The sequence below is a fragment of the Chiroxiphia lanceolata genome, chromosome 15 (genome assembly GCF_009829145.1).
Source record: "Chiroxiphia lanceolata isolate bChiLan1 chromosome 15, bChiLan1.pri, whole genome shotgun sequence".
Classification (NCBI taxonomy): Eukaryota; Metazoa; Chordata; class Aves; order Passeriformes; family Pipridae; genus Chiroxiphia; species Chiroxiphia lanceolata.
Window position 1 is genome coordinate 8977609 of NC_045651.1, and position 8396 is coordinate 8986004.

The window sequence follows — 8396 nt, forward strand, 5'->3', positions numbered from 1 at the left end:
TTGTCCCCTCCCAGCTGGGTGGTCCTGGCTCTGCAGAGCTGCACCGTGGGGAAAGGGGAGTGGGCACTCCCAGCAGGGCCAGTGGGCAGGGTCTCAGGTGCTCCCCGTGGTGAGATCTTTGAGTTTTGGTACTGGTGAGATGGCAACAAGGAGCTCTAATCCTCATCACCTCCCCACCTCAGCCAGAAGCTCTAGAGAAGGGAGTTGGCCCTGTCCATGCTGTGGGGCAATGGCTGGAGCCCCTCACCACCAGCACTGTCCCAGGGTGTTTTGGAAATCCCATTTCCTTTTCTTTGTTTGAGGAAACTGGCCGCAAAAGCTGCCATAAAAGGATGTTAGGGATGCCTGAGACAAGAATTCAGAAGCGAGGAAATGTCAGGATGTTAACGCAGCCTCCTTTCATCCCTTTGTGTCTGTGCACTGCAACACACTTTTTCACAGCAATTATTAGATGCGTATTTTTCCCACAAAGCGCCTGCTTCATTCAGCACCTGGCATGTCCCACAGAGCTCAGGCTGGGAAGAGGAAGGTGCTGCCTGCAGGACCCCACATCATTCAGTGAAAACAGATACAGTAGTGATGAGAGTAAGAGGACAGAAGGGAAAAAAGTGCTAATTTCATTTCATTTTGCTGATGGCGTCCCTGGGCACTGGGTTTCTTATCCCTGCCTCTGTGCCCTTGTGAGATACTGAGACTCACCTGAACCAAACCTTCCCCCCCAGGTCGATAACTCTGTTCCTTCTTTTCCTGATGCCTGACTGGAACACCAGCTGGCTGACTGTTGGAAGAGGTGGAAGTTTCTGACTGCATGTGGAATCACCAGGAGTTGGGCTCAAAATGTATCTTTTGCTACACCAGCAGCAGGAATTCTGAGAAATCAGACTCACCGCCTGTCCCGCTGGAGGCTTGGGAAGCCACCAACTGTGTGTTTCCGTGTGAGGCTGTGCTCAGCCACTGTCCCTGTGAAGGGATGTTGGTCCCCAGGGCTGGAGGGCAGCCCCCATCCTGCCCCCTCAGAGCAAGGTGTCTGAAGAAAACCCCCAGGGAAGGGGCTCTCTCCTCGCTCCTGTGTAACTTGGGGACCAGGTGAGGAATGGTGAGGCTACAAGGGAAATATCAGATAGCAGGTCCCAAGGCCAGGAGAGACAGGGTTAGGAGAGGTCAGAGTGTTAAAAAATCACATAAGATCTCTGTCCTCAAGGTGCACGGGGGGATAGTCCATCAGCAGCCTTAGCTCTGGCTTTTCTGGTTCATTTGAAGCCGTAGCATCCCTTCCAGCATACCTGGGTACAGACACACTCACATGCATGTTTGCAAACACGCAGTCACATAGACCAGCTTTCAGAGGTCTACCTGTAGGAGCCCCAGGCTTTCCACCCACTTTCTTTCCCCTTCAACTGGAAGTTATTTTGGTACATAAGCTTTGCTGCTGGGCACTGAGAATCACTGGAGGAGTGGAAATGCCTTGGCCAGAGATCCCAGCTGCAGCCCTTGCCCCGGGGTGCTGTAGCACAAATGTGTCTGTCTGTCCCTGAAGCACCAGCTGGCCAAACACATCCCTGCCAGCCTGAGCCCCCGGCAGACCTCCTGCATGTGCACTGGCAGCAAAAGGCTCTCCTTTCTCAGCAAGAAGATTTAAGTCCAAACAACAGCAGTGAGACGCCCGTGGGGACCCCGGCGCGGCACAGCCCAACGCCTCGCACGAAGCAGTGGGCAGGCTGCAGAGAAGGACTCTGACTCATCACAAGCTGGTGACATTTTCCAAAAACAGCCTTTAAGTCCAGGGCTGTAATGTTCCCAAAAGGCAGCAGAGAAGCCTAAGGGATCTGGAGACCCCATTATAGCACAGCATAATGGGTATGGTCTGTGTCAAGGGATGGAGGCAATTCTGCCTCGCTGGGCAGCTCCCCATCCATGTTTCTCTTCTCTCCTGCCTCCCCCATGAGGTGAGATCTGGTAGAGGTAAAGTCAGGAGTGGTCAGATGCTGCTGCCTGCTGCCCCAGTGCAAAGCCAGCCTCACTCTTCTGGTGATGACAGAATTACTTTCCACATGATGGAGATGAGCATTTTACTTTGTGAGTCCCTGGACCACATAGTGACTGAGACCAGAGGCAGTGAACTAGGCAGTGAGTGTTTTAAGAGGGGACCCTGATGCCTCATCCAGTACAGGACCCCCCTCCTCCTTCTCAGTCACAACAACCACCAAGTCATTTGCCAATAGTTTGGCTTTCTTCCAGTTTACAAAGCAGCACAACAGCCCTTCCCAGCAATTCCCTGCATCGGCAGGAGGAGACACAGACTGGCAGAGGCAGATGTTCCCCAGGCTGCCTGCATTAAAGTGATAATCAAATGATAGATTATTTTCAAGCAAACTCACATTTTCAGTCATTAATTTTAGTGCTGTACAAATAGTTTCAGCAAAAAAAATAAATACCCAGACAGTGGATAATGGTTGGGATCTGGATCTGGTCCAGGCAACGCTGATGCACCACAGCCCATCTGTAACCTGTAGCAATCCTGCAAAGCCAGGAAGGGATGGTCACATCCTTTGGCTACATCCTCCTGCACATGAGGGGCTACATGCCCTCTGGCATTATCCATCTTATCATCATGAAGGCTGAGTCTCTAGGTCAAATGCAACAAATTTCCCAAACCAACAGCCGATGAGTGAAAACAAGTGCTGAAGAAGCTCTAGAGTGACTCGTCCTGCACGTTAGGAGTGTTCTCCTCCCCTCCTGGAAATCAGGACAGCAGGAGAGGGGAGGTGCTGCATGACCTAGACTAATGGAGTGATGGCAAAGGCCTTAGGGCATTGAAAGTTGGTGTCTGTCCTAAAAGCTGCAAGTCTTTCACCCTCCAGCCCTTTGGAAGAGCTCATGTTCCTGTGCAGGAAAAGTCAAGGAGCAGGCTGTTGTGGCATGCAGCAAGGCTGGGGCTCCTAGGCAATATCTGGGCTTATTGCCCGAGGCTGGGCATCTCAGAGCTGCTTTGGTTCCCTTTCACATCTGCATGGGTTGTTTTCCCTTTTGCATGGGAAGCTGAGTCTGTGTGCACTGAGGGGACACACCAGGGACGGCCACCCTGTAAAGCCCAGCTGGCAGCTCCTGCCAAGCAGCATCAGCAAAGCAATGCAAAGGGAGTTCTATACCAGCTGCAGCTCTGGCCCCGAGGTACCTGACCTGCTTTCCCATTGCCAACTATGTTTCAACCCATTAAAGGTCATGGGAAGTTGGGTTTATTTTTAGTTTTCCCTTTTAAGTTGCCCTGAAGCAGCAAGAACTGATGGAAGAAGAAATTTCCTCCCTTCAGTCAGCAGTTTGGTCAGGATCACGAGATGTTGTTAATGGACAGCCTTGCCCATCATGAGCCACCTGTGAGAAGCCCAGCCCTGGGACCTTGGCACTCATGGAAGCTTCCTGGCACACCTCCCATCTTCCCAGAGCTCCCTGGGGAGCTCAGAAGTAGCAATTCACATTGGCAAATGCTGTTTCTTTCTTATTGCTGGAGTAGCATTATCACAATAGTTTGGTTTTCCTTTTGTTCCTCATATTTTTTTCATGGGAAAACTAACAATTGGGTTGATTCCGGGAGAATTTAGGGGACCTTCAGCCTGGAACATGGTACTCCTTGCTCTAGGGACTGGCCAGGTCTCCAGACCTTGGAGGAGACCAAACGATGTAATTAAGGAGAGATAATTTCTTTTTGCAATTCTAAGCTGCAGAATGGCTTGCCCCAGGTAAGCAGCAGGTTATCTCTTTTCTAGGAAATATCTCTTTTTTTTTCTCCACAGCCTAAAAATGGAATGCAGATGCTTAAAATAAATTCCCGGAGAACACCACTGAGCAAACACAACAGGCTTTGAATCAAAGTGTTTGGATTAATTAGCTTAAACTGAAAGCTTTCATTCTGATTTCAGCCTCAGCTTTATGAACAAAAAATTAAAGCAGCAAAGCTTTGAAAGTTGAAAAATCAAAATGTTCCACACTGAAAATATCAAAACAAGATACTTAGCCTTACTGAGCTGCTTTGTTGCTTTCTGAAAGGAAATGGCATCGAGACCAACACCTTTACAAGCAGCTTGGATCATTAAGAGCTTCAGAAAAACCCCTAGATCAGCATAAGCAATTAATTTCTTAATTAGTTTTTCTCGTTTTCTTCCAGAGGGAAGCCTAAAAATATTGATTTTTTTTTCCAATTTATCAAAAGATTTCTTTAAATATGATCTCCTCACTGTATGGTTAAGCTTGAGCTTGAGCTGTGGGAATTAGATGTGGTGGTTCATGTGAATTCACTTTGTCATGTTTCATTCTCCTTCCTTGTCCTGTTTATTTCTGTTTCAATGGCAAAATGGGAAGAGGGTAAAAGCAGAGGCAGGGGAGGATAATAAAGGCAAAGAGAGACTAGAAGGGAGAAATACAAGGAAATTGAAAATTAAAATGAAATACTTTGAAAGTCTCATTTTCTAGAGACATTTCCAAGCGAAATGCATTTCCTTTGGAAAACTCTCTGAGGAGAACAACTTTGATGTTTTGAGCAGTTTTTCCTTCTGATTTTCAATCAGCTCTGAGGCAGCACCTGAATGAACCTTGGCTGCATGTTCCTGGCAGGCTTTGCCTGATGTGTTACCTGACCCGGGGTGTCTTTAACGCAGGAACAATAAAATCACCTCTGGAATTGCGTGTGGCCTCACTGACTGCTCACTACCGAGTCAGCTCCCAGCTGTGAGCTCCCAGCAGTCCTTTGCAGATGGGCTCCACAAAGTCATCTTCACTGGAGATGTCCTCCTGACCTGGCTCTTGTGTCCCCGTTGCTGCTTCTGATGCTGGTCCCCTATTTCGGAGCCTGCCCTCGTTTTTCCTGGCAAGCCCAGCTCGGCAGCCCCACAGCGCTTGGGGTTCTTTTCCCACCCCGTGCTCCAGCCTGCGGAGCAGGTGCAGCTGCTGGTGCAGAGGTTTGGGGGCAGCAGGGCTGGGAACTGGCTCCAAACCCGTTTTTGCGATGCTGGGATGCTGGTGGCACGGTTCCTGCTGCCATCTAATGGCTCTGACAGTTAATATCCAGGAGGGAGCGTCCGGCTGCACTGTGCACTCCCGGCAGGGTAGTGTCAACCCGTGAGCTCTCCCCAGGGCTGCTGGAGGGAACACCGAGCCCAAAACACAGCATGACGTCCCTGCGGTGACACTGGGCATAGAGGGGAGAGCAGGAGTCAGGCATTCCTATTGCAAAGCTTAGGACAAGCTTCTCAGAGGTGATGTTTGCTGGTCCTAGCACCTCTGCCCTTCCTGGTGGAGGATGAATGCACCATCACACCCTGCAAACCCATGAATCAGAGAATATCCTGAGTTGGAAGGGACTACAGGGATCATCCAGTCCAATTCCTGGCCCTGCACAGGACACCCCAACAATCCCACCATGTGCCCAAGAGCGTTGTCCAAACAGTCCTTGATCTCTGTCAGCCTTGGGGCCGTGACCACTGCCCTGGGGAGCCTCTTCAGTGCCCGACCACCCTCTGGGGGAAGAACCTTTTCCTGATATCTGGCCTAACCCTGCCCTTCATGCTGCATCATGCTGTCTATGGAAGCAGCAGAATTTGCATGAAGGTCTGCATCCCAAACTTACCTTAGGGGATGTAGTGGGAGTCTCCTGCCTGGCCACATTCAGTGCCCTTTAGAGGCTGGTAGCTGCCTACAAGCTGCCTGCCATCAATTCTCCTGCATTATTGATATACTTAAGGACATTCAGTGTTCTGGCCAGTGCTGGGCAGCAATACTTCCAGTCTGGGAGAAAAGCAAGGATGAGAGGCCAAGGAGAGAAGCCAAGGATAGGGAAGCAGGAAGGGTGGAGCTGAGGGACTTTTTACATCAGCTCTTCCATCAGCCAAGGGAGATCAGGTGGCCAGGAGACACTTTTCGTCACCGGGGGACCCTCCTCTGCTTTGAAGACCGAGTGGAGCTGGCTGCCAGCTGTGAGTGTACTCATGTGGGGCTGATTCCTGGGATGGGTGGGCATCTACTCAGGGTGCACAACAGGACCAGGCTCCATGGCAGTGGGAGAGCTGAAAAAGTGGTGTTGGGGGTAAAAGGGAAGGCACTGGTTAGAGGGATGATGGAAAGGGCTCCTCTTCTGCAGGTGATGTAGAAAGCAGCCACTGCTCCATCCCAGGAGAGTCAGGGGCTGGGGCTGGGCTGCCTGGGGATGTGTGATGTTCTTAGACAAGCTGTGAGCGTCAGAAGCTCATGACACATCTTCTTGTGTCCCTTTGTGCCTTCTGCCAGGGCTCAGGCATCCTTGAGCAGGATGGAGTTGCTGTGGGGCAGGGAGCCTGGCAGCCCACCCCTCAACCCTGCAACCTTGTCATAGTGCAGGCAGGAGAGAGCTGACAGGAATCAGAGGGAGCTGGGAGGAGTATCCTGAGGGTGCACAGCAGTTTCATGAGCTGTTAGCTCAGATCTTGCAGAGGACACGAGGTCCAGGCTAGCTCTGCAACCTTGGAAGAAGCTGTTCTAGAGGCAGAAAGATTTTCACTGGTAGTCCTCTTCCTAAAACCTGCTGTGACATGTGATGCTGTGACTGTTCCCCCTGCAACCGTTGCCAAAGCAGTGGTGGTGCTGGATGGGGTTGTAACTCTGCCTGTGCCTGGGTGAGGGTATCCAAGGAAAGCAGCAGTGCTGAAGTAGTGACTATGCAATGATCAAGAGAGCTCAAAATGCCTGTAAGAGGCTTGTGACTGCTATTCCTTGCTGTTCTCCTACACCTTATCATGAGCATGTAGTGACAGGACAAGGGGGAATGGCTTACAAGTGAAAGAGAGTAAGTTTAGATTGGATATTGGGAAGAAATTCTCCCCTGTGAGGGTGGTAAGGCACTGGTACAGGTTGCCCGGAGAAGCTGTTGCTGTCCCATCCCTGTGACTGTTAAAGGCCAGGTTGGATATGGCTTGGAGCAACCTGCACTAGTGGGAGGTGTCCCTACCCATGGCAGGGAGGTTGGAAATAGATGATCCTTAAGGTCCCTTCCAACCCAAACCATTTCATCATTCTATGATCAGTAAACTCTCTACAGTGAAATCAGTGTCTCTGAGACAGCTGTACATGGAGTATCACAGTGGGGCTTTCCCTGACACCTTCAAACCTTCCTGCAAGCTGAACTGGAAAAAAACCAGGAGTGAACTAGAAGGCTCCTTTCAGGAATATAGTTCCAGGCAGGGACCGCAGCGATCTTCCAACCCTGGAGCTCAGCTGACTGGCTCTGGTCCTTCCTTCTTCCTTCCCATGCCTTATCTGTGGCCTCCACTTCCCTGGCTCTGTCTCCATACAGTCTGGAGGCTCCCCTGGGTGGTGACGCTGTGCTGCTCCCTTTGAAGCGGTGGTTGGAGGCAGGAGCGGGGAGGATGCTCGGGATTCACACCCAAGTGCCAGGGAGGAGACCTCATAGTGCCAGCCTGGGTGCTCCTTCACAGCTCCCCGTGTGCCGAAGGGTGGGCTCAGCCTCCTGACCCACCCGGGCACGGCTGACACACGCGGCCGGTTTTCCAGTTTTCCAAGAGCGCTTACTTCCTCCAGCTCTGGCTGAAAACAATGCAAGAGGAGCAGGCCTCAGCATTTCTGAAAATGAAGCGCTGAGTTCAGCTTAGTTCAGGCCCGGAGCCCTTTTAACCCTTTACTTGCGGGATGGACCAAATTTCCCGCTGCAGCTGCAGCTTTGGATTGTCATGTGTGGAGGAAAGTAACAGAAGTCTTGGAGGTGGGAGAAAATTCCTGAGTGAGGGCCATCAATGCAAAGAAATATCTTAAAGCCAGGCCAGTCTGGCTGCATTCAGGGACTCACCACACCAGTTTGGCTGCAAAACCCTTGAGCTTCCCATGTCCTGCAGCCATGCATGAACCCCCCCTTCCACAGCTGCCCCCAGCTGCCAGCACAGCAGGGAAGATGCTGTCCCAAGGCTACCCTCGGGTATGCAAAGATGTGAGTGGAGGTATGTGGGACAGGTCCCTGTGCCCCATGCTCCTGTCCCCAAGGTATGATCCCAGCCTGAGGGGTCCTGGATTGCCAGAGAGTTGGAAGCATGGGGTAGGCAGGTGCTTATCATTGCTCTGTCCTTTTGCAGAGGGTGAAAGTAAAAGCAGAGAGTGCAGGAATGAGGAAATGTCCCTGAGGAAATGTCCCCAAGGAAATGCCCCCACTGACCCTCATGTTCCTGCCAGTGTCCCAGTGCCCCCCACCAACACCCCCACTGCAGTGGGTGCTGCGCTGTGGGTGGGCTTTCAGATGTGGAGAGAAGGAAAGCTCTGCTCCATTTCACACCAAAATGGGTCCCCCCCCATACCAGAGAATCAAACCCATGAAACAGGAGGGTTTTTGGCCTGAAACAAAATGTTTCATCTTGTTTGTTTGC